Source organism: Mustelus asterias, chromosome 2, assembly GCF_964213995.1.
Source record: "Mustelus asterias chromosome 2, sMusAst1.hap1.1, whole genome shotgun sequence".
Classification (NCBI taxonomy): Eukaryota; Metazoa; Chordata; class Chondrichthyes; order Carcharhiniformes; family Triakidae; genus Mustelus; species Mustelus asterias.
Window position 1 is genome coordinate 67,691,828 of NC_135802.1, and position 25,558 is coordinate 67,717,385.

Genomic DNA, 25,558 nt, shown 5'->3' on the forward strand with positions numbered 1-25,558 from the left:
TGGGCTGTTGAGAGTGGTGAGGAGGAAAATGAAGGATTACCTGGAGCCTAGCAGCACACATCGCAGATCTGAGGGGCCCGTGAGGAACACTCCATTGAAAAGGTGCCACTTTTGAAGAATGTGCTCAGGGGGAGCGTTCGCTCCCCCTGCACCCCCTCTAGCTACGCCACTGTCCCCGTCCTGAACCCTCCTCCCCCACAGCCCCCTCACCTCCCCACCCCAATGGCCAGCCCCAATTAGCCCCTTCCGTCCCTCTGCCACTGATTCCGACTGCAGAGTGCCAGCGGACACCCCAACCCCACTGATCTCCTTTTCTTAGGCTCCGCCCCCTCTGCCTCCCCCTTGGTACTGCCCGAAGCCCGGTGGGCAGTGCCACGGTTCCCGTTGGGCATTGCCACTTTGCCCCTTGGGTAGTGCCGGGCACCAGGTTGACACTGCCAGGCTGCCAAATCCCAGGGGCCACTCCCCCTCACCCCCGACCTCTTGGCGGGGCCTCTCTGGCCTCCCTTCACTCTAGTGGGGTCGGCCGCCAGCTCCCCATTAGTGGGGAGCTGTTGTAAACCCCGCTGGAGTAAACCACTCATAGCAGGGGGGAGACGCTAGTGGGCCTAGAGACATCGGTTCCGGGCCCGCGAATAGGATTAGAAAAGCAATTTAAATGTTTAAATCAGCTCCGCGCTGATTTCTGACATGGAGCTGATGACGCTGGAAATCAGGGCCCCCGAGGTGCTAGAGCTGCACAGCGGGCTGGGAGAATCACCCCCTAGGTAATTATCGGAGGTCCCAGGGTAGGAGAGTCGGAGGGTATGGGGTGCCCTGGGAGGGTGAGGGGGGTTGATCTCAGTGTCAGGGGTCAGCTGGAGGGGGTGAGAGAGTGGGAGGGTCAAAAGAAGCTCTGAGATTCCAGAAGGGAGAACACTCCAAACCCCACACCGCCCCCAGCCTCCTGACCAATGTGGCAATTTTTAACTTTTCAGTCTGTTACATTTTTAAAAATTTGTTATTGCAACATGGGTATCGATGGCAAGGCCAGCATTTATTGCCCAGTGGCTCTGAATGGCCATTTATGAGGGCAGTTAAGAGTCAACCACATTGCTGTGGCTCTGGAGTCACATGTAAACCAGACCAGGTAAGGATGGTGGATTTCCTTCCCGAAAGGACATTAGTGAACCAGATGGGTTTTTCCAACAATCGACAATGGTTTCATGGTCATCAGTAGATTATTAATTCCAGATTTTTAAAAAATTCAAATTCTACCATCTGCCGTGGTGGGATTCGAACCTGGATCCCCAGAACATTATCTGAGTTTCTGGATTAATAGTCTAGTGATAATAACACTAGGACCTCGCCTCCGCACCTGCTCTGACCGATGCCCACCAGCCTAAAAATTGAGGCTAGCTGAGAAAAGGCCCTTGAGTGAAATTGCTCCTGGGTTGGGGCAGATGGCATCCCTTCGGGTCCCGTCGAAGCAATTTAACGTTCCCCCTCTGCCTCAACTGCAGCATCCATGAACGAATAAATAAAATACCTTAAGACCGCTGGGGGAAAGGTGGGGTGGGGGGGGGGCGGCAGTGGTGGGGCGGTGTGTGTATAAAATTCTGGCCTATGTTTTCCTTGATCTGTTGTTTCTAACAGATACAGGATAGATGCGAGGCACCCTGGTATGGTCGATTCATGTTTGGAGTTCCTGATCCCTAAGAAGGTTAAATGACATTTGACAACATTAATAGGAAGCCTACCACACACAGGCCCCAACTATTCAGGGTCATCTAAATTACTCACCAAATAGACAAGAATCATGTATCAGAATAGTTCCAATTATGTCCTTACCTAAAACATTAATATAAAAGATGAACAGAAAGTTTAGAAGATTGGATCTTTTACAACATTTACTGTATTCTCTTTGGTCATAAATTTAACCACGATTACCAATGATTAATCCCAGAACATTCCAAATCTACATTCCCAATATAATGAAGGCTGGTAGATTTTATGGACAATTTCTCCTGATACTAATTATAATGGATAGAAAAGCAAATGGAAAAGGCAAGACCACCCATCCCCGCACCCAACCCCACCCCCCACTCCCTCCCAGCCAGAATCCTGACTAGAAGTCTTTTCATCAATTGGTTAAATTGGTTAAATTTGAATTCAAAGAAATCTGGAATTAAAAGTCTAATGATGACCATGAAACCATTGTTGATTGTTGTAAAAACCCACCTGGTTCACTTCTGTCCTTTAGGGAAGGAAATCTGCTGCCCTTAGCTGGTCTGGCCTACATGTGACTCCAGATCCACAGCAATGTGGTTGACTCTCAAATGCCCCCAGGGATGGGCAATAAAGGTTGGCCCAGCCAATGACACTCACATCTCATGAACGAATAATTAAAAAAATGAAACCCTGCACAGGGAGTCCTAATGCCCTCATCTACTTGATCTCTTTGTCAATTATTACGTTTTTTAAAAAATTCATTCACGGGGTGTGTCGCTGGTTCGGCCGGCATTCATTGCCCATCCCTAATTGCCCTTGAGAAAGTGGTGGTGACCTGCCTTTTTGAACCACTGCAGTCCATGTGGTGCAAGTGCACCTATAGTACTGTCAGGGAGGGAGTTCCAGGATATTGACCCAGTGATAGTGAAGAAATGGTGATATATTTCCAAGTCAGGATAGTGTGTGTCTTGGAGGGGAACATATATATGTCAGTGCAGAAGTTATGGAAACTGAAAAACCATACAGTAGGAAAGATTTTCTAATCTCTGCATTCAAACAAATTACGAATGTGGATTAATAGATTTATCTGGGTATCTTTTCCCACGCATAGGCCAGAATGTTATGGCCGTTCATGCCGGTGGGATTTTCCCAGTGAATGGAGATTTAGCTGGTGCCAAATTCTCCGACTTCACTGCAGCGGGAGCATGGCGTAAACGCCCAGTAAGACCGCACCCCTACTCTTAAATCTAAAGTCCAACCTGAGCCCATCCAGGTGGAGAACATTTCCACAACTCAATGTTTATCGATATTCTTTTAAGTTTGTTGTACCACTGATAATTTACAAACATCAGTACACTGCTACCTGTTACATTCAAGTTAAATCAATACTCACAAATACTCAATCATAGAATCATAGAAACCCTACAGTGCAGAAGGAGGCCATTCGGCCCATCGAGTCTGCACCGACCACAATCCCACCCAGGCCCTACCCCCACATATTTACCCACTAATCCCTCTAACCTACGCATCTCAGGGGCAATTTTAACCTGGCCAATCAACCTAACCCGCACATCTTTGGACTGTGGGAGGAAACCGGAGCACCCGGAGGAAACCCACGCAAACACGAGGAGAATGTGCAAACTCCACACAGACAGTGACCCGAGCCGGGAATCGAACCCGGGACCCTGGAGCTGTGAAGCAGCAGTGCTAACCACTGTGCTACCGTGCCGCCCAGTTCCTTTAATTTCCGAACTGCACTCATCCTGCTGATCTCTCAGAGCAGTCCTTCCCATGTGTGAGGATGATCAATTCTGCCTGCAGTGACCTTGCAAGTCCCTGTCTAATTCCCTGAACAGTTCTTCCGGTGCAAAAATCACACCTGTGAAAATGTTTGCCACAAACTCCTCCCACTTTTGATTGTACCTTCTTACGTTTTGCAACAATCCCACATCCTGGGTTTGTGAATGGTCAATCAACATTTGATTGGAGTTCCCATGGGGAGGATTCTAGCTTTTCAGCAGCATCAGGTCTGTGGCTGAGTTTGCTCTGAAGGTGGGTGCACACCCAGACATACTGGAACCTGCAACTTATCAGCTTGTAAGTACTATTTACAGTTCTACAGATTGGCCACATGAGCTCAGTGGTTGAGACAAATCATTTAACTGGATAGATTGATACCATTGTGTGGTGTAATTGCCTCGCCATTTCTTGGCTAGTGTGTAAACTTCACTCTGTGTGTGCTTCATTTCACATTTTTAAAAAATTTAAGTTCCAAAGTCTTGTGGAATGCTGGGAGGCAAAAACTGGTCAATTTCTGACAAATGCCCATTACAAATGATTTTTTTTTCAATAAAAGCAAAATCCTGTGGATTCTGGGAATCCGAAATAAAACAGAAAATGCTGGAAAAACTTAACCGTTCTGGCAGCATATCTGTGGGGAGAGAAACAGAGTTAACAATTTGAGTCCATATAAAGACTCTAAAGAAGAGTCATACGTACTCAAAGCATTAATTCTGTTTCTCTCTCCACAGATGCTGCCAGATCTGCTGGGTTTTTCTCGCATTTTCTGTTTTTATTCCTTTTTTAAAAAGTTTTAAAGTTTATTTATCAGTGTCACAAGTAGGCTGGTTAGATGCATTGGCCATGCTAAATTCCCCCAAACAGGCACCAGAGTGTGGCAACTATGGGATTTTCACATAACTTCATTGCAGTGTTAATGTAAGTCTACATGTGACACTAATAAATAAACTTTAAAACTTTAAAGAAGGACTTGCTGCTGCATGCGGAGAATGCCAGGTAAACTATGATGGCCTCCCAGCAAGTTAGGTGGGGCGGCCTTTCCTTGATGAACAGTTCTTGGAGACTCCAAGATTGCAATGATTGCCCACGTGACAACTGCATCACCAGGGCTCCACTACCACCTCACCCAATTAGCAGGGCATATACAGGCTGACACAATGGCACAGTGGTTAGCACAGCGCCAGGGACCTAGGTTCGATTCCTGGCTTGGGTCACTGTCTGTACGGAATCTGCACATTCTCCCTGTGCCTGCATGGCTTTCCTCCAGGTGCTCCGGTTTCCTCCCACAGTCTGGTTAGGTGCATTGGCCATGTGGCAACTAGGGGACTTTCACAGTAGCTTCATTGCAGCGTGTCACCGTGCTACTGTGTCACCCACTGAAATGCCCACATCAAAAGAAGAAGAAAATTGTACTTAATTTGCTCAATTTGGCTAAATTGCCACGCAGTAGCAGCGAAGATGGTAAGTTTTGCACCTTTGGTAAGATGATATTTTGACTGGGAGACATCAGGCTCTCCAACCAAAGCCTCACATTGCTTTTTGCCAGTCATCCTGCCTCCCACCCCATTGCAAATGGGCCAGAAACATTCAGCCCGTCTTCCATAACATTATGTGCAATGAGCACTGGGTTCCTTGCATTGTGGGGAACTAAAGATCTGTGTGCCAAACTATAATCTGATCAGAAAGTCCCTGTAGTACACTTGGCTTATAATGATTGCAGCTGTATGCTAGAACCCATGAATAATACCTACTGTGTCCACAGCTACATTTTCCTGTCAATTGAAGTGAACTCGCCAAACAAATTAGTGTACCAGTCAACCCACATTTTATTCATCAAACAGTCTGTGTTGCATGTGTGTTCAATGTTTTCACTCCCTTTAGTGGAAGCATGTGGTGTGCATCTTTTGCTTCTTAATTATATGTTTTCCCAGTTTGAGGAGGATGTAACGTGGACAGCTGGCACATACCAGTGTCTGTCTTTAGAGATGGAGATGGTCTGCTGGGCTAATAGAGAACCCTGCAACTACAGGTACATGGGGAGCTGTCTGTGTCTGTATGCCAATGACTGCCACTGGTAGTCAATGGATTGCTAGGAGCAATTCTACTTAGCTCATATGCATCTTCCTCTTGGGAGCCATTTCAGTATCAATGTTAGCCCTTGTTAATCGCTGCTGTTGAGCACTTTCTCAGCACAGACACGGACCTGTGTGGGAGCAAACTGCTGGACTAGAAGAAGGATCTTGTAGACCTGTGTTATTTGATTCCTCACAAAAAAATGAATACAGAGAGAGCTGATTGTGTCAGCTTATTGGACTACAGGTAAACACAGTATCCAAGGAGCAATGTCTACATCATCAGTTTAAATTTTATTTTATTAGTGTCACAAGTAGGCTTACATTAACATTGCAATGAAGTTACTGTGAAATTCCCCTAGTCGCCACACTCCGGCACTGTGAGGCAGCAGTGATAACCACTGTGCCACCGTGCTGCCATCATGTCTGTATACTAAGATTGTATTATTCAGTCTGTGTTGCAAGAGAAGATGTCAGAGCAAGAGGACTGTCAGTTCTTTCATCTGCATCAAAAGTTTCTTAAACATGACATTTTATCAACAGGGTGGAACTTTGCTTAAAGTAGGTTTGTACATATGTAGCTGTTTTTTTAGTGCCAGGTCAGGTACTTCGAAATGTCCATTTTGACCACTCTTGTGCATGTAACAACCACAAATTACACTTCCCATTTCCCACAGAACTATTTGCCTCTCAGAGCCCGTGGGAAATGTCACATTAAATGACAAGTTTCTTAAATGGGATTTATAAATCCAATAAGCAAAAGGTCATGTACAAAATATCATGTAATCATGCGATTGACAGAAACTTGGACTATTTTTCCAATGATATTTGGTCAGTCCAACTGTTTTGCATTAATTATGTTAGAGATTGAGGGACAACTTCTGATGGTGTGTCACTAAGATAATATTACACTGTTAAAACTTTGTGTAATGTTACATTTAGAAAATGAGCTAAGATTTATTTAAGCCAGAAGCTATAAAAGTGTATTAAAGATTTATGGTTAGGAGCAAATTCGAACAAATGAAGTATAGTACTGACTTAAATTAATCTGATTCTCTTAAAAGTCCATCAAGCATTCAGGCCCTTATGACTCATGTGTGATTATGCAGCTGAAGGAGTAAAATTGCAAGAATAGTGCTGGTTGGCTACAAAATTATCTTTAACCACATTAATCATAGAATTCATCCCTCATTCATTGGGAAGACAGAAGTGGTCATGTCTCTTCCTGCGTCTGTTAACCATTTGCAATAAACACAAATTTCCTAAGCAGTGGTGAGCACGATTACTGGAATGATTCGTGCTCTGATTCATGCACTGCCATAATTACAATTAAAACGTGAATAACCTAGAGATTAGTTGACTCTGTGAATGATTTACAAGAAAACAAGACTGAAGCAGGCTGTCACTCTGGGCAGAATTCTTCCATCCTGCTCTTGGGTTTGGTGGTGGGTGGGAGGGAGAATCTAGCGGGAGCCAAAAACCCACTGGCGCAAATCACATTGCAGTTCTCCCCATGACAGGTTAATGACGGGTCGATAGCTGGTGACATGAATCCAATTTGAATTCATTTGCCTCTCAGGAATACTCATTAAAGCAGCAGCATTAAATCACTGTCAATCTAAAACCCGATTGATAGGAAGTGGTGTGCACAAAGCCGTCCTCAATTTGCAAGAGACTTTGAGGTGAGTGCAGCAAAACCTTGCTGTCATAATGCTGCACTGCTCCTGAAACGCGGAACACCACTCTACCAGGGCAGATTGGTTGCTGCCTTCCATCTCCATGCTGCGCTGGTCTTCATGGATAGCACCATGCTGCGGGACTTATGGACTCTCCTGTGTCACCATCCTGGATCAGTACTGTGCCTGGGTTCGGGGAATACAGGGGCCTCCGAAGTCTGAATGCGGGTACGAGATGAGGCTGGTGGAGGGGAGAGGATAGCCTGACAAAAACAAGAGGGATAATGTGGAAGGAGGGTTGTGCAAGGGAAGGACGGGATGGGGAGGTTTCACAATGCCAGGCAGAGGGATGAGGAGGTGGACGAAGAAGATGAACAATGGAAAGCAAAGAAAAGACCAAGGGGAGGGAAGTTGGACCCTGACAAGGCTGCACAAAAAAGCTCACAAACATCGGGGTCAAAGGGATAGCACATTGTTTGTTGGAAGAGGTTGCACAAAGACTCCAGATACGGTGGCTGGATGTCTAATTGGGGGCATGGGAACCTCGCATGTGATGGGCTCAGGGGAAAAGTGGTTGTATTGAGCAACAGACTGCTTCTTCAGGCTGCTCGCCTTTTCCCTCTGGGTTGCTGACAGCCTGCATGATCTGGTGAAGACAGGTTGGAGAGAGTGATACGAGTGTTCTAGACTGGAGTTTAAATATGGTGCTGGAACTTCAAGCTCTCCAGCTGATAGCAGGCAGATGAATCAGCCAGGAGCCTCAGAGGAGAACTCGTCCATAGATATTTGATGATGTTGCACTGTAGAATCTGGCGTGGGATCCTGCCACTCTGACCAGCGGGAAAGCCACCCATCTCCGCTCGATTTGCAAATTGTGTGGAGTTTGCACATTCTCCCCGTGTCTGCGTAGGTTTCCTTCGGGTGCTTCCGTTTCCTCTCATAGTCCAAAGATGTACGGGTTAGGTTGATTGGCCATGCTAAATTGACCCTACTGTCAGGGGATTAGCAGGGTAAATATGCGGGGTTACGGAAATAGGGCCTGGGTGGATTGTGGTCAGTGCAAACTCAATTTGCACTGTAGGAATCCTATAATTCTAGGGGTGGAAAGCTGAGTTGAGATTAGTCCTGAGAATGTTGTACTATATCTTATAGCATCAGTAACTATGAATATAGTGGTTAGGACTAAGAATTTAATATTCCCAGTTATAAGAAAAAGAGGAGGTGGGTGGATAGAATGATAGTGTTAGAGAAGGATTCTGCCTTGTTGTTAGATAAGGATGTTCTGTTTTGGAACTGAGTCATTTCCTCTGGGGCTTTGCTAATGTAATGGAATTGACGGAAGTGTTGCCATATGGAAAAAAAGTAAATCTAAATAAGTTTGCACGTTATACATAAATAACATATAACAAGCATTCAACAAGTGAATAAATGTGTTATAAATAAATAACATAACAAGCATTCAATAAGTGAGTATTAATGCTATGATGCAGTAGCATATATTAAAAGGATACTGTACCAGGATATGTTTAAAACTTAAATAATACCAGTAACAAAATTATTACTATCCTTTAATGCACAATTAGCACATGAGCTAGCTCTCAAACAAAGTTTAAAATAAGTACCTGAATGACCGATGAAGGAACAGATATGCCCATCATTTATAATGGCAATGGGAACAAATATCCAGTTTATGTAAATCTATCAGCAGAGGCACTTTTGTTCAATGGCAACCTAGTAGTGAATAGAGTCATAGAGGTTTACAGCATGGAAACAGGCCCTTCGGCCCAACTTGTCCATGCCGCCCTTTTTTTTCTAAAACCCCTAAGCTAATCCCAGTTGCCCGCATTTGGCCCATATCCCTCTATACCCATCGTACCCATGTAACTATCTAAATGCTTTTAAAAAGACAAAATTGTACCCGCCTCTACTACGACCTCTGGCAACTTGTTTCAGACACTCGCCACCCTGTGTGTGAAAAAATTGCCCCTCTGGACACTTTTGTATCTCTCCCCTCTCACCTTAAACCTATGCCCTCTAGTTTTAGACTCCCCTACCTTTGGGAGAAGATATTGACTATCTAGCTGATCTATGCCCCTCATTATTTTAAAGACCTCTATAAGATCACCCCTCAGCCTCCTACGCTCCAGAGAAAAAAGTCCCAGTCTATCCAGCCTCTCCTTATAACTCAATCCATCAAGTCCCGGTAGCATCCTAGTAAATCTTTTCTGCACTCTTTCTAGTTTAATAATATCCTTTCTATAATAGGGTGACTAGAACTGCACACAGTATTCCAAGTGTGGCCTTACCAATGTCTTGTACAACTTCAACAAGACGTCCCAACTCCTGTATTCAATGTTCTGACCGATGAAACCAAGCATGCCGAATGCCTTCTTCACCACTCTGTCCACCTGTGACTCCACTTTCAAGGAGCTATGAACATGTACCCCTAGATTTCTTTATTCTGTAACTCTCCCCAACGCCCTACCATTAACTGAATAAGTCCTGCCCTGGTTCAATCTACCAAAATACATCACCTCGCATTTGTCTAAATTAAACTCCATCTGCCATTTGTCAGCCCACTGGCCCAATTGATCAAGATCCCGTTGCAATTGGAGATAACTTTCTTCACTGTCCACTATGCCACCAATCTTGGTGTCACTTACAAACTTACTAATCATGCCTCCTATATTCCCATCCAAATCATTAATATAAATGACAAATAACAGTGGACCCAGCACTGATCCCTGAGGCACACCGCTGGTCTCAGGCCTCCAGTTTGAAAAACAACCCTCTACAACCATCCTCTTTTGTGTCACTTTTCTCAAGTAACCTAGATATGGATTAGGTATTCCAATTTCTCTTGGGTGGGGCAGGGTTGAGGTGGCATGATGGGGATAAGCTGGAATACATTTTTTTTTAACCAGCAATGGTGTAAATCAGTATGCTTTCTCTCTGGCATATTCGTACTCATCATCAAATTAGCTCCTAAATCTGATATTTTGCAGTGTTCTACATAACAATGATCTACAACAAACCCAGTCCATTTTCTCTTTGAGTTGGTGCAATATTATGTCATAATAGGGAAGAAGAGAAAACTGCTCATGAAATTGAAATTGAAATGTTTCCATATTTCTGAGTGGAGGATGCATTAGTGACTGGTACATTGGTGTGCAGTGGTACTCTAGGTAGACCTTTGCATTAATTTGTGTTTGATACCAGTTCTTCAATTTCATAGATCCACAAGTTTTAGGATAATCAAAGCCACAATCATGTCAATTCTTGATCATGCCATGTAATTTTCTTATTGTTCCAGGACTCTCACTATATATGAAGCATAGCAATATTTGCTGTCAATAAATAACTCAAGAGACTTATTTTAACAAAATGCTTTTAGGCAAAAACACATATATAAATCAAGGGCATTGCCCTTTGATATCACTTATCGGATATTAACGCATTTATTCCAAAATATTAGATTCCAAACTTATGACCCCTCCCCTCAGCAAATCTGCAATGACATGCCCCTTTAAATTAAGAATGTGCGCTATAGCACAAGAACTCTATTGTCTATCTTAAATAAACTCTTGAAATTCTCTGAATGTTCACACCCTGCTTGAGCTGTACTTATCTACTCAGTAAATGACTCAAGAGTATGGTTTCCCTTGCCAAAGAATTTGAGCACCTTAAACAGTTAAGAGGAAACTTTGTTCGCAGCTACTTTAAATTAAAAAATAAATGCTTTATCTAGACAGCATTGTCTGCACAAACATAAAGCTTGACTTTCTTGTAAGGTGCCTGACTGTAGACTGAGATTGTAACATACCAAATAATTTTCTGTTCTGCAGTCAAAAACGTTTTGACAGATGACAATGTTGTCTAAAAGCTCCAGACAGTTGTTTGTCATGTACAAGCAATTATGGCTAACCCTGCTCACCTCTCCTTTAATCCAAAAAGGCTAGACTACATTTTGGGAAAGCTTTAGCTAAGTCTGAATGTAAATTCTTTGAACCCCCCACTCCCCCCTTAAATTTATTAGCCTGGAGCTGTGTCTGGCATAAAGTTTTGTGTTTAAAGCATATAACTTTCTGCCAATAGAAAATTAGCTACAGTAACTAATCCAAACTACCGCTTATACGTATTTAACTTTTACTGGTTAAAATTATAATTCTCTTCCAAACCAATCACAGTCACAAGCATTCACAACTGAATTTTTTTGGTTTTGTGAAACAATCCCAGGTAGCAGGAAGAAGTGTTGAGATTAAAGTTATAATAAGTCCCTCAGAAAGCTCAGACTGTAAACATTTTCTAGAAAATACCGTTCCTTATATTAACGGGTGAACAGTTAATACATTTGGTATTTCTCAGTCTGCCACCTCAACAGGGGTATTGACCAATTTAAAATTAATATGATATGATATATCAAATTAAGTTTTTATCTACTAATGATCGACAACAATAATTTCTAACTTATATTGCAATGGTTGCATGCATGCAAATGTTTATTGCTGAATCACTTGTCATTTATTTAATATTCATAAGTCTGGAGTTTGATGGAGTTCCTATCAATCAAACTGGAATGCAAACTTTTTTGATAATTATTCATTCAAATTGCATTAAAAACTGTCGTGCATTGAGAAAGGATTTGATTAAGAATAAAGAATCATTTTTAGGTCATGGACAGAAGTTGATCATGGTAGTTTTGGTCCACATTAATAACAAAAAAGCATGAAATATAGAATTCCAAAAATCATATTTACCAATGATTTTGTTTTTCGATCTGAGATCTCAAAAAAATCTCATACAAATTTTGACAACTTGAATACTTAGTGCTGTTGCAACAGAGGGTAAGTATCCACCGACGGAATCAGAACAATTTACAGATCTCCAATGTCGGAGAACTAGATTAAATCACAGCATCACAATTTTTTTATCATTCAGAAGGAGGCCATTTCTCATGTCTGCACCAGCTCTTCAAATGAGCAGCATGATATGGTGCCATTTTCCTGCCTTTCCCCTGTACCTTTGCACATTGTTTCTATTCAACTAATCATCCAATGCCCTCTGAGTGTGTCAATTGAATCTGCCTCCATCATATTTCCAGGCAATGCATTCCAGATCCAAACTACTCATATGAAAAAGTTTTTCTCGCATCACATTTACTTTTTTTTAGTAAATCACTTTAAATCTGTGCCCTTTCATTCTTAATCCTTTTATGAGCAGGACCAGTTTCTCCCTATCTACTCTGTCCAGCCACTTCATGATTTTGAACATCTCTATCAAATCTCCCCTTTGACTGAATATAAAAGCAAAATATTGCAGATGCTGGAATCTGAAGCAAAAACAGAAAACGCTGGAAAATCTCAGCAGGTCTGACAACATCTGTGGGGAGAGGATAGTGCCAACGTTTCGAGTCTGGATGACCCTTCTTCAGAGCTGAGGGCAAAGAAAATTAGAAAAGATTTATACTATGGGAGGGGCGGGGGGCTGAAAAAGGATATAGGAGATGTATATGAGGATAAAGTCGGCTGAGAGAGATGCTAAGAGTGTCCATTAAGAGATCATGAATGTGGAATGGCAGAACAGGGGTACAGATGGTTAAAGCAGTTGGCCTGACGGGGTGGGGTGCAAGAAGGAGAGTGGGAATAGAGAAGTGGAAAATGGAAGAGAGAAAGAAGGATGATAAAAATGGATGAATGAGATGAAAAGAAGAAACAGAATGAAATAAAATAAATGGAAGTGAGGTGAAGGTGCAGGAGAGAGTTCATGCTTTGAAGTTGTTGAACTCAATGTTCAGTCCGGAATGCTGTAAAGTGTCCAATCGGAAGATGAGGTGCTGTTCCTCCAGTTAGCGCTAGGGTTTGCTCGAACATTACAAAAGGCCAAGAATGGACATGTGGACAGGAGAGCAGGGTGGTGTGCTGAAATGGCAAGCAACAGGAAGGTCTGGGTTCAGCAATATGGCCACCCAGTCTACATTTGGTCTCTCTGATGTAGAGTAGACCACATTGGGAGCAGTGAATGCAATAGACAAGACTGAAGGAGGTGCATGTGAAGCGCTGCTTCACCTGAAAGGGGTATTTAGGACTGGGATGATGAGCAAGGAGGAGGTAAAGGGGCATCTGTTGCACCTTCAATGATTGCATGGGAAGGAGGTGAGGCGTTGGGTGTGATGGAGCAGTGGACCAGAGTGTCCCGGAGAGAGCGGTCCCTGCGGAATGCTGATAGGGAGAGTGAGGGGAAGATATATGCTGGGTTGCCTTATACACCACAGTCAACCTGTCTCTTCACTGAGACTGTTTAGTTTAAAAATTTATTCTGATCCTAATGCCAAGAATTTTCAGTTTGGCATCTAAACATTGCTACTGTTTTGTTGGACAAATATAAATAATGGGCTGTAACTTCCTTGGAGTGGCAATCATTATGTGGAGGTGCCGGCGTTGGACTGGGGTAAGCACAGTAAGAAGTCTCACAACACCAGGTTAAAGTCCAACAGGTTTATTTGGTAGCACAAGCCACTAGCTTTCGGAGCGCTGCTCCTTCATCAGGTGAGTGGGAGTTCTGTTCACAAACAGGGCATATAAAGACACAAATTCAATTTACAAAATAATGCTTGGAATGCGAGTCTTTACAGGTAATCAAGTCTTAAAGGTACAGACAATGTGAGTGGAGAGAGGGTTAAGCACAGGTTAAAGAGATGTGTATCGTCTCCAGCCAGGACAGTTAGTGAGATTTTGCAAGCCCAGGCAAGTCGTGGGGTTACAGATAGTGTGACATGAACCCAAGATCCCGGTTGAGGCCGCAAGCCCACGGATAACCTCATGATGCTCCACTTCTCCAGCTTCCACCCTAAAGATGTTAAAGAAGCCATCACCTATGGACAGGCCCTCCGAATACACAGGATCTGCTCAGATGAGGAGGATCGCAACAGACACCTCCAGACGCTGAAAGATGCCCTCATAAGAACAGGATATGGTGGTCGACACATCAATCGACAGTTCCAACGCGCCACAGCAAAAAACCACACCGACCTCCTCAGAAGACAAACACGGGACACGGCGGATAGAGTACCCTTCATCGTCCAGTACTTCCCCGGAGCAGAGAAGCTACAACATCTTCTCTGGAGCCTTCAACATGTCACCGATGAAGACGAACATCTCGCCAAGGCCATCCCCACATCCCCACTTCTTGCCTTCAAACAACTACACAACCTCAAACAGACCATTGTCCGCAGCAAAGTACCCAGCCTTCAGGAGAACAGTGGCCATGACACCACACAACCCTGCCACAGCAACCTCTGCAAGACGTGCCGGATCATCGACACGGATGCCATCATCTCACGTGAGAACACCATCCACCAGGTACACGGTACATACACTTGCAACTCGGCCAACGTTGTCTACCTGATATGCAGCAGAAAAGGATGTACCGTGGCATGGTATATTGGGGAGACCACGCAGACGCTACGACAACGGATGAATGAACACAGCTCGACAATCACCAGGCAAGAGTGTTTTCTTTCTGTTGGGGAACACTTCAATGGTCATGGGCATTCGGCCTCTGATCTTCGGGTAAGTGTTCTCTAAGGCGTCCTTCACGACACATGACAACGCAGAGTCGCTGAGCAGAGACTGACAGCCAAGTTCCACACACAAGGACGGCCTCAACCGGGATCTTGGGTTCATGTCACACTATCTGTAACCCCCACGACTTGCCTGGGCTTGCAAAATCTCACTAACTGTCCTGTCTGAAGACAATACACATCTCTTTAACCTGTGCTTAACCCTCTCTCCACTCACATTGTCTGTACCTTTAAGACTTGGTTACCTGTAAAGACTCACATTCCAACCATTATTTTGTAAATTGAGTTGTGTCTTTATATGCCCTGTTTGTGAACAGAACTCCCACTCACCTGATGAAGGAGCAGCGCTCTGAAACCTAGTGGCTTGTGCTACCAAATAAACCTGTTGGACTTTAACCTGGTGTTGTGAGACTTCTTACTGTGGCAATCATTGTCAGACTGCCGCTCCATACCCACTAACCTACATCAAATTTCACCTCTTCTTCTCTGCAAAGAGAACAGTCCTGAGCTCTTCAATCTATTCTAATAACTGAGATTTCTCATTCCGGGAACCATTCTCATAAACCTTTTCTGCACTCTGCAATGCGTTCACATCCTTCCTACAGTGTGGTTCCCAAAACTGAACACAATATTCCAGTTGAGTCTAACTAGTGTCTTATATAAGTTCAGCATAACCACCTTGATTTTGTATCCTCTGTTCCTTTTAATAAAGCCCGGGGTACTGCATGTTTTCTGAACTGCTCTCTCCACCTGTCCTACTGCCTTCAATGATCGATGCACATATACACCCAGGGCCCTCTGTTCCTTCACCCACTTAAGAATTGTACCCCTTATTTTATATTGTCTCTCCATGTTCTTCGTAACAATTGCATCATGTCACACTTCTCTGCATTGTACTTCATCTGGTAAGAGTTTTAACAACACCAGGTTACTGTGTTTTACTCTTACTGTGTTTACCCCAGTCCAATGCCGGCATCTCCATATTGTACTTCATCTGCCAACTATCTGCCCACTCCACCAACTTATCTACATTCTTTTGAAGTTCGACGCTGTCCTCACCGGTTATAATGCTTCCAAGCTTTGTGTCATCCACAAACTTTGAAATTATTCCCTGTACATCAAGATTTAAATTAATATATCACGAAAAGCAAGTGTCTCAATATCAACCCCCAGGGGACATAGCTACAAACCCTCCCTGCAGCCCAGAAAATATCCAATGACCATTACTCTGTTTCCGATTACTCATTCAAATTTGTGTCATGCTTCTATTGTCTCTTTTATTGCATAAGCTATAATTTTTATCACAAGTCTGTTGTGCGGCATTGTATCGAATGTCTTTTGAAAGTCCACGTACATCACATCAACAGCGTTTTCTTCATCTACACTTTTAGTTACCTCTTTAAAAAACTCCTGCAAGTTAGTCAAGCCTGATTTCCTCTTTAGAAATCCATGCTGACTCTTCCTAATCAACCCACATTTTCCATGTGACTACTAACTCTATCCCAAATAATTGTTTCTAGAAGCATCCCCACCACTGAAGTTAAATTAACTGGTCTGTAATTGCTGGGTTTATCTTTACAACTTTTTTTTGAACAAGGGCGTAACATTTGCAATCTTCCAGTCCTCTGGCACCTCCCCTAAGTCGAGTGAAGATTGGAAGATTATGGCCAACACTCCTGCAATTTCCACTCTCACTTCCTTCAATATCCTTGGATGCATCTTAACAGGTTCCAGTACCTTGTTAAATTTCAGTAACGACAGTCTATTCAAAGAACAAAGAACAAAGCACAAAGAAAATTACTGCACAGAAACAGGCCCTTCGGCCCTCCAAGCCTGCACTGACCATGCTGCCCGACTTAACTAAAACCCTTCCGGGGACCATATCCCTCTATTCCCATCCCATTCATGTACTTGTCAAGACGCCCCTTAAAAGTCACTACCGTATCCACTTCCACTACCTCCCCTGGCAACGAGTTCCAGGCACCCACCACTCTCTGTGTAAAAAATCTGCCTCGTACATCTCCTTTAAACCTTGCCCCTCCCACCTTAAACCTATGCTCCCTAGTAATTGACTCTTCAACCCTGGGAAAAAGCTTCTGACTATCCACTCTGTCCATGCCTCTCGAAATCTTGTAGACTTCTATCAGGTCACCCCTCAACCTTCGTCGTTCCAGTGAGAACAAACCAAGTTTCTCCAACCTCTCCTCATAGCTAATGCCCTCCATACCAGGCAACATCCTGGTAAATCTTTTCTGTACCCTCTCCAAAGTCTCCACATCCTTCTGGTAGCGTGGCGACCAGAATTGAACACTATATTCCAAGTGCAGCCTAACTAAGGTTCTATAAAGCTGCAACATGACTTGCCAATTTTTAAACTCAATACCCCAGCCGATGAAGGCAAGCATGCCGTATGCCTTCTTGACTACCTTCTCCACCTGCATTGCCACTTTCAGTGACCTGTGTACCTGTGCACCCAGATCCCTTTGCCTATCAATACTCTGAAGGGTTCTGCCATTTACTGTATATTTCCTATCTGTATTAGACCTTCCAAAATACATTACCTCACATTTGCCCTTCTTATCAATTTTGAAATCTTCCAGGGACAGACTTTCCTCCTCAGTCACCACAGCTTGGGTAGCATCTACCCCCTGGTTAAAGACTAATTTAATACCTTATCCATGCCCCCTGCCGCCATATGTAAATTCCCTTTTTGGTCTCTAATTGGTCCTAATCCTCCTTTTTCCACTCTTCTTTGGGATTTCCTTTATGTTGACTGCCAGTCTTTTCTCATAATCCCTATTCACTTCTCTAACATGTTTTTTCACCTCCGCTCTAACTCTTCTGTATTCCTCTTGATTCTCAATTGTATTTTCTACCCATCACCTGTCATAAGCACACTTTTTATTATTCATCTTAATTTCTATCTCATTTTTTCAGCCAGGGAGTATTGGATTTGTTTCCCCTACCTTTCTTTTTGAAAGTAGCCCATTGTTCAGCTACAGATTTTCCTGCCAACCTTTCATTCCAGTCTACTCAGCCCAGCTCTCTTCTTGCCCCATTTTGGAGCAATGTTGGTCTCCTTAGTCTCAAAAGGAGGAAGATGAGAAAGAAACTTTTAGTGATATGGACTATATCGAGGCAGAATTTCGACAAGGGCTTCCGGATCTCTCATTGTAGCATCAATGAAAGATTGGTGCAAGAAGCTAAAATTTCTAATTTCCTGGGAGTTCTGCCAGATTTATAATGGGAGATTGTGAAATGTCTTGTAGAAATTATTGGTGGCTAAATGCTGACAGTGTGCCTGCTAGGGTCTGAGTGGGTGTGTTGGAGGAGCTTTGGCATTAAGGAGCCAGATGAGGACAACTGGCATTCTGTTTTTGCTGGGGTGGCATACCCTCTTCCCAAATGTCCTTGCCCTACTTTTCAACTGGGCATAACAGATGGATACAGCATAGCTCTCTCTCTGAAGCTGCCTTTTCATTGATTATTGTCTGTGCAAGCAGCACAGGCAGAGTGAAAGAAGTGTTTCAACATTAAAGTATTAAGCAGTTTTGAGTAATGGTAGAATGGTTTTGACTTGTGTGATGGCAGAGGCGTGAGGAGGTGAAGGTAGTAACAGCATGGAACTAGTAAGTGAAGACTGCAAAAGGTCGAGCTAAAGGAGGCATACAAATTAGGAGCAGGAGTGGGCTCCATCATTCAGTAATATCATAGCTTATTTTAATGTGGTCTCAACTCCACATTCTGTCTACCCGCAATAACCTTTGCAGAAGTAAATGTTTGCACTACTGCGGGAGAGTGCAGAGAAGGGTAGTGAATACTGGAGCAAGGTTAATGATCCAGTGATGATAAATATCATTTTTAGAGGCTTACCTTAGCTGCCCTCACAAAGTCATTGAACTTCTGCTTACTGCAGCCATGTCCCTATGGTGATAGGCTCTGCCTTCTCTGCACATTCCTGCTTAAGTGGATATCTTTCTGCCTCTGGTAGAAAATAGATGCCCCTCCTTCTGCTGAATTGTTACAGTGCAGATGGAGGCCATCTGGCCCATCTGCATCAACTCTCCAAATGAGCATTTCACCCCTACTGCTATTCTCTTGCCTTCCAGACTCAACCTCTCAAATCCTCATCACTGAAATTTCTCATCTCTAGAACTATTCATATAAACCTCTCCTGCATTCTCCTCATTGCATTCACATCTTCCCTATAGTGTGGTGTCCAGAACTGTGCACAATACTCCAGTTGATGTCTAACCAGTGTCTTGTTCAGCATAATCTCCTTGCTCTTGTACTCAATGCCCCTATAAAGCCCAGGATACTGTGTGCTTTATTAAATGCGCTCTCAACCTGTCCTGCCACCTTTAATGCCTGGTGCACAGACACACACAGCTCCCTCTGCTCCTTCACCCCCTTTAAGGAAGTACTCTTTATTTCATACAGTCTCTCCATGTTCTTCCTACAAAAATATATCACCTTACATTTTTCCACATTGAACTTCATCTGCCACCTACTCACCCAGACCACCAACTTGTCTATGGTCTTTCGAAATTCTCTACTCTCCTCCTCATTGTTTCCAAATTTTATATCATCTGCAAATTTTGAAATTGTGCTCTATACACCAAAGTCTATGTCATTAATAGATATCAGGAAAAGGCTCCCAATTCTTATCCCTGGGGAAGTACACCATAAACTTCCTGCAGCCTGAGATCCTTCCAAGGAAAATTATTCTCTGTTTCTTGTCACTCGGCCAATTTTGTATCCATGTTGCTACTGTCCTTTTTATTCCATGAGCTATAACTTTTCCCACAAGTTTGTTCTGTGGCAATGCATCAAATGCCTTTTACATATTCATGTACACCACATCAACAGTATTGCCCTCATCAGTCCTCTTTCACCTCTTCAAAAAACTCCAAGTTAGATAAATATGATTTACCCATAATAAATGCATGCTGGAACTCCTTACTTAACCTACATTTGTCCATGTGACATGGGATGTGGGTATCGTTGGTTAGGCCAAAATTTATTGGCCATCCTTAATTGACCTTCACAAGTGGTAGTGGGCTATCTTATTGAACCACTCCAGTCCGTGTGGTGTAAGTGCACCAACATTGCTGTTAGGGAGACAGTGGCATACTGATTTTGTCACTGGACTAGTAATCCAGAGACCTGAAGACCTGGGTTCAAATCCCATGATGGCAGATCGTGAAATTTGAATTTAATAAAATCTGGATTTAAAATATTTAATGATAGCCTTGCAACTATTATTGATTGTTGCAAGAACCTATCTGGTTCACTAAGGTGCTTTCGGTAAGGAAATCTGTCATCCTTACCATAAAACTCCAGATGTTGCTGACTCTGAAATGGTTTAGTAAGTGATTTTAGGGCATCACAGTGGCACAGTGGTTAGCACTGCTGCCTCACAGTGCCAGGGACCCTTGTTCAATTCTGACCTTGGGAGTTTGCACTTTCTTCCCATGTCGGCGTGGATTTCCTCTGGGTGCTCCAGTTTCCTCCCACAGTCCAAAAGATGTGCGGGTTAGGTTGATTGGCCATGCTAAATTGCCCTTAGTGTCAGGGGGACTAGCTAGGGTAAATGCATGGGGTTATGGGGGATAGGGCCTGGGTGGGATTGTGGTCGGTATAGACTTGATGGGCTGAATGGCCTCCTTCTGTACTGTAGGGATTCTATGATTCTATGAGTTCAAGAGCAATTAGGGATGGGAAATAAGTGTTGGCCCAGCCAGTGGCACCTGCATCCTGTGAATGAATTTTTAAAAGTAATTCAGGATGGTATGTAGCATGGATGGCAACTTGCAGCTGATGATGTTCCCATGCATCAATTGCTCTTCTCTGCTGTGCATTGGTGGAGGATGGAGTGGATGTTGAAAGTGATGGAAGGGGTAGCAATCAAGCAGGTTGCTTTGTCCTGGATGATGTCGAGCTTTTTGAGTGTTGTTGCAGCTGCACTCCTTCAGGCAAATGAAGAATATTCCATCACATCCCTGACTTGGGCACTTGGAGGTTTTGGGGAGTCAGGCGGTGAGTTACTTTCAGCAGAGTTCCCACTCTCTGACCTGTTCTTGTAACCACAATATTAAAATGTGGGTCCAGTTGAGCCTCTGGTCAATGTTAACCCCCAGGATTTTGATAGTGAGGGATTCAGCGACGGCAATGCCATTGAATGTCAAGAGGATATTCTCTCTTGTTGGAGATGGTCATTGTGTGCAGCAAATGGCACTTGCCATTATTCAGCCCAAGCCTGAATGCTTTCTGGGTCTTGCTGCATATGGACTCGGACTGCGTCAGTACCTGAAGAGTCATGAATGGCACTGAACATTGTGTAATCATCAGCAAACATCACCACTTCTGGCCTTAAGTTGGAAAGAAGATAATTGATGAAGCAGTTGAAAGTAGTTGAACCTAGGATGCTACCCTATGGAACTCCTGTGGTGATGTCCATGGACAGAGATGTTTGACCAATAACCACAAACAATCAACCATTTTGTTAGTTATGATTCTAACCAGCGGAGAGCTTTCCCCGGAATCCCGTGGACTCAGTTTTGCTAGGGCTCCTTAATGCCACATTTGAGGCCCTATTTTACCATTTTGATTCAAAGTGCTGGGCGGATTTGAAACTGGGAGTGTTTCAGATCTGACTTTTAGACCCATTCTCAGGCGCCCCATACGCACTCTGCCTGCAAAAGTATCCGCGATTCCGAATCGCGCTGCAGAATCCTATGGGTGGGGCTTAACATGTCCAAAACGCTGCAGCTCCAATCGCTGCCTCCAACTGCGCATGCGCAGTAAAAAAAAATGATAGAATGCTGCTTGTCTGCCACATCCCTCCCAGGCTGGATAATGCCGCCCCCTGGCCCCCACAGACATTGCCCACCCCCACAACATTACTGACCCCCTTATCCCCCCACCCCCCCAACATCCAGACCAATCACGGGCCCCTCCCCCCTTCCCCCCCCCCCACTGATCTCAGGCAGGGTGGCAGCAGACCCCCCTTCACCCCCACCAATCACAGGCAGAGTGGCAGCAGACCCACCTTCCCCCACTCCCACCCTGCCCCCCCCACAACTGATTTCAAACAGAGAGCTGTCGGATGCTAGGCACCTACCCCCTCACTAACTGGAGTGCCCGAATCAGGCTTCTATGGAATATGTCTGTTTCTCGCCACTTCTGGATGGATGAACCCGGCGGTAAAGGGGGAAGTGCTGGTAAAGTTGGGTGTGCAGCCCATTAAGTTAATTTAAATGCATGCAAATGCATGTAAATGGCCATCACGCCCGTTTCAGGCAAGGTCCTGATCGCAGCCATTTTCGGGCCTTGGTAAAGGGGGAACCGGCAAAAAGGTGGGCGTGGATCACGCTACTTGCCTCACGCCCGACTTTACAAAGTTTTCGCGGCTGAAAAAGGGTGCAACGCGATGGTAAAATTGGGTCCTTGTTCAAATCTTTCCTTGTTGTCAAGTGCACTAACTCATACCTCATCTCTTGAGTTCAACTCTTTTCTCCATCTTTCGACTAAGTTTGAAATGAGTTCAGGAGCAGACTAGCCCTGGTGCAACCCAAACTGAGCGTCAGTGGGCAGGTTATTGCTGAATAAATGCAGCCTGATAGCACTGTCGATGACACTTTCCATCGCCTTGAGAGTAGACTGATGGGGCAAGAATTCGACGGCTCAGATTTCTCCTGCTTTTTCTGTCCCAAATTATAGTTTCTAGAAGTTTCCCCACCATTGAAGCCAAATTAACAGCATTGTAATTGCTGGACTTATCCCTGCCCCTTGTTTTGAACAAGGGAGTAATGTGTGCAATTTTCCAGTCCTCTAGCACCACCCCCGAGCCTACAGAAGACTGAAAAATTATGGTCAGTTTCTATGCAATTTCCATTCTCCCTTCCCTCAGTATCCATGGATGCATCTCATCCGCTCCTGTAGGTGCCTTGTCCACTTTCAGTACAGATACCCTATCCAATAACTCCTCCTTATTCATTTTAAATCTTTCTCATGACTGTATTTCCTCCTCTTTCGCCTTGGCCTTGGTAGCATCTTTTTCCTTGGTGAAGACAAATTATTAAACGAATACCTCAGCTATGCCTCCACCTCTGTGTGCAGATCACCTTTTCGGTCTCGAAACCAGCCCTACTCCTCCCTTCACCACCTTTTTACTATTTACATGCCTTTTATCTTCCGCCAAAGCCTCCAAGCAATGTTATTTAAATAGGAACAGCCTTGAAGCTTCACTGGAGTCTGAGGACAAAGTTCACCTCTCCCATCAGAGATGCTGGACTCCATCAAATCATTTCAGGAATGTATAGAATTGATGCCTCCCCCTCTGCCGCACCGCCGCTCCACTCCAATCATGCTGTCAATCAACAGCTTGAGTAGTGTTGGCAACCTGCCTCTTTCATTTCAATTGATGAGTTATGTAAATTGTAAGTTCTCTTTGCACACAATTGGATAGGCGCTTTGAGTGTGGCATCCACTCTGTAAATCAAAACTGCAAATGCAAATTCCACCCCAATGTATCCAAGTTAAATAAAACACATGGCAACACATTCTACTTGTTAGTTCACTGTAGTTGGCTACTCAACTCAAATTCATCAGCAATGCTTCTCATGAATACGGACTCTACATACTTATGAAATACTTCACTGTCTTCAATGAAGAATCCTTTGTTTCCATGTTAACAAGAACTTTAAGAATAAAGAAAATCCAAGTTAAAATTTTATTCTGTTTATGACTGTGAAATTCCAAACCTGCAAAACATCTGATGGCAGATTTCATTATTTTTTTAATATATTAACCATCCATCCCTAATCAAAAGAGTAATGTAAAGTATAGGCTTCCCTGTGACGGACCAATTTTTGAACAGTCTGATTCTATATTCACATGTGAAATCTTTGTGAGTTTTCATTTTTTAAACAATGTCACTTATTTTGTCAGTTCCCTACACTGTCTTCTTGCGCCAATACCTTCATTTTACTGATAAAATATCCTCCTTTTTCGGCTGTCTCTTAGAATCGAGGATGGTTTGTTTTCACTCCAGTCAATGGGATTTGAAATGGCTGCTCAGACCAATGCACGATCTCTGCCACACATGGTTCAGGTAGTGCTTGAAGGGTTGGGTGGATGAATTCAATGCCTTGACTTTGCCTCTGCACCTTTCTAATGAACAATCTTCATTTTGCATGGTCACAAGCCAGGAGCTACCATAGGTCAGCAGGAATATTTGATCTCTTCGGGGATGTCTTGGGGACATCCCTAAAGAATCATAGAATCCAGACGGTGCAAAAGGAGGCCATTCGGCATATCGAGCCTGCACCAATAGCAATCTTACCCAGGCCCTATCCCCGTAACCCCACATATTTACCTTCCTAATCCCCCTCACTCTAAGGGTCAATTTAGCATCTAAATCAACCTAACCCACACATCTTTGGAGTGTGGGAGAAAACCAGAGCACCCGGAGGAAACATACGCAGACACAGGGAGAACGTGTAAACTCTACACAGACAGCAATTCGAGACCAGAATTAAACCTGGATCTCTGATGCTGTGAGGCAGCAATGCGAACCACTGTGCCACCTTGCCGAACTTGCAGGTCTCAATGCTTGGCTACTATATTCTTTGTCCTGATTCAGGATGAGAAAATCAGACCAACATCTTTGGAAGAGCAGAGAGGAAAGAGTTGTTGGAAAAAGTATAGTTAATCTATACATTTAAAGTTGGATATAAATGTTATTGTAACAGAAGTAGATGGAAAATGATTGCGACATTGGAAATTTATGTTTACATTGATTGCAGTGACCTCGAGTCCAACAGCATTTGCATCTGCCAAGTAACTGCACAGTACCTTTTGCAAAACCGAAGTGTGTTTTCACTGTCCTCCCTGCAGTTTCCTGCAGTAATCAAGTTCTGGGTAGAGCAGTTGTTTCAGGAATCCGGTGTCAGACACATGGACAACATATTGTGCTCTGTGGAACTGGTTTTGAGTGAGTAACGCCTGAATGCTGGGCAAGTTAACTAGGGAGAGGATGTTGCTTTTGGATCACCTTTCATGCCACCAAATTTGGAATATCTTGAGAAAGCACTGGTGATGGTACTTCTCCACTGCTTTAAGGTGCCGACTGTATATTGACCAAGTCTCCAAAATATACAGGAGCACAAAGATAATCGCTGCCTTGTAAATCATGACCTCAGTCATGGGTTTGAGATCCTGGTCCTGAAATGTTCTCTCCCCAGTCGGCTGAAGGTGTAGAATGCTAAGTGACACGGAACTTCATCACCACTGGAAGTGCCATCCTCGCCCTGTTTTAAGACTCCAGGTCAGTGTGGCGGAGGTGGCACAACTCCATTAACCCCATTGTGAACTCTAGCCTCCACAGCCCCTGCTCCTGACTCATGGCTAAATAGCCATGCAATTTGAAGTTAGGACCTTCTATCAAGAGTCCTCCATTTGCCCCCACATGGAGCTTCCCTTCTCTACCTTATCCTTTCCATATCTTGATTACACTGCAGACCAAGTGATAATGCAACAACACCGCCCCCCCCCCCCCCCCCCACCCATGCCTGTTTCTGTTGTCCCTTAATATTTCCAAATTGATCCAGCAACTCACCACAATGCTTCCACAAACTTTGTAAAAGCACCTGACCTGCAACTTGTTAGATAGTCCCAAAGCAGTAACCATCTTGCTTCATAATACTTGCTCCAGGAGT

The 25,558-nt window shown here is 43.9% G+C and overlaps 1 protein-coding gene and 1 long non-coding RNA gene across 4 annotated transcripts in view; both read left to right on the forward strand.

Annotated features, from left to right (window-relative positions):
- igfbp1a (insulin-like growth factor binding protein 1a) overlaps nucleotides 1-25,558 on the forward strand; it is a 1,218,336-nt gene that overhangs the window by 364,591 nt on the left and 828,187 nt on the right. The gene's annotated exons all lie outside the window — the stretch shown is intronic.
- The window catches only part of LOC144508547 (uncharacterized), a 106,070-nt gene continuing 87,735 nt past the window's right edge, over nucleotides 7,224-25,558 (forward strand). For all 3 annotated transcript variants that reach the window (XR_013500301.1, XR_013500299.1, XR_013500300.1), the window contains exon 1: nucleotides 7,224-7,486. This is a non-coding gene — a long non-coding RNA (uncharacterized LOC144508547). The remainder of the gene's footprint in view (nucleotides 7,487-25,558) is intronic.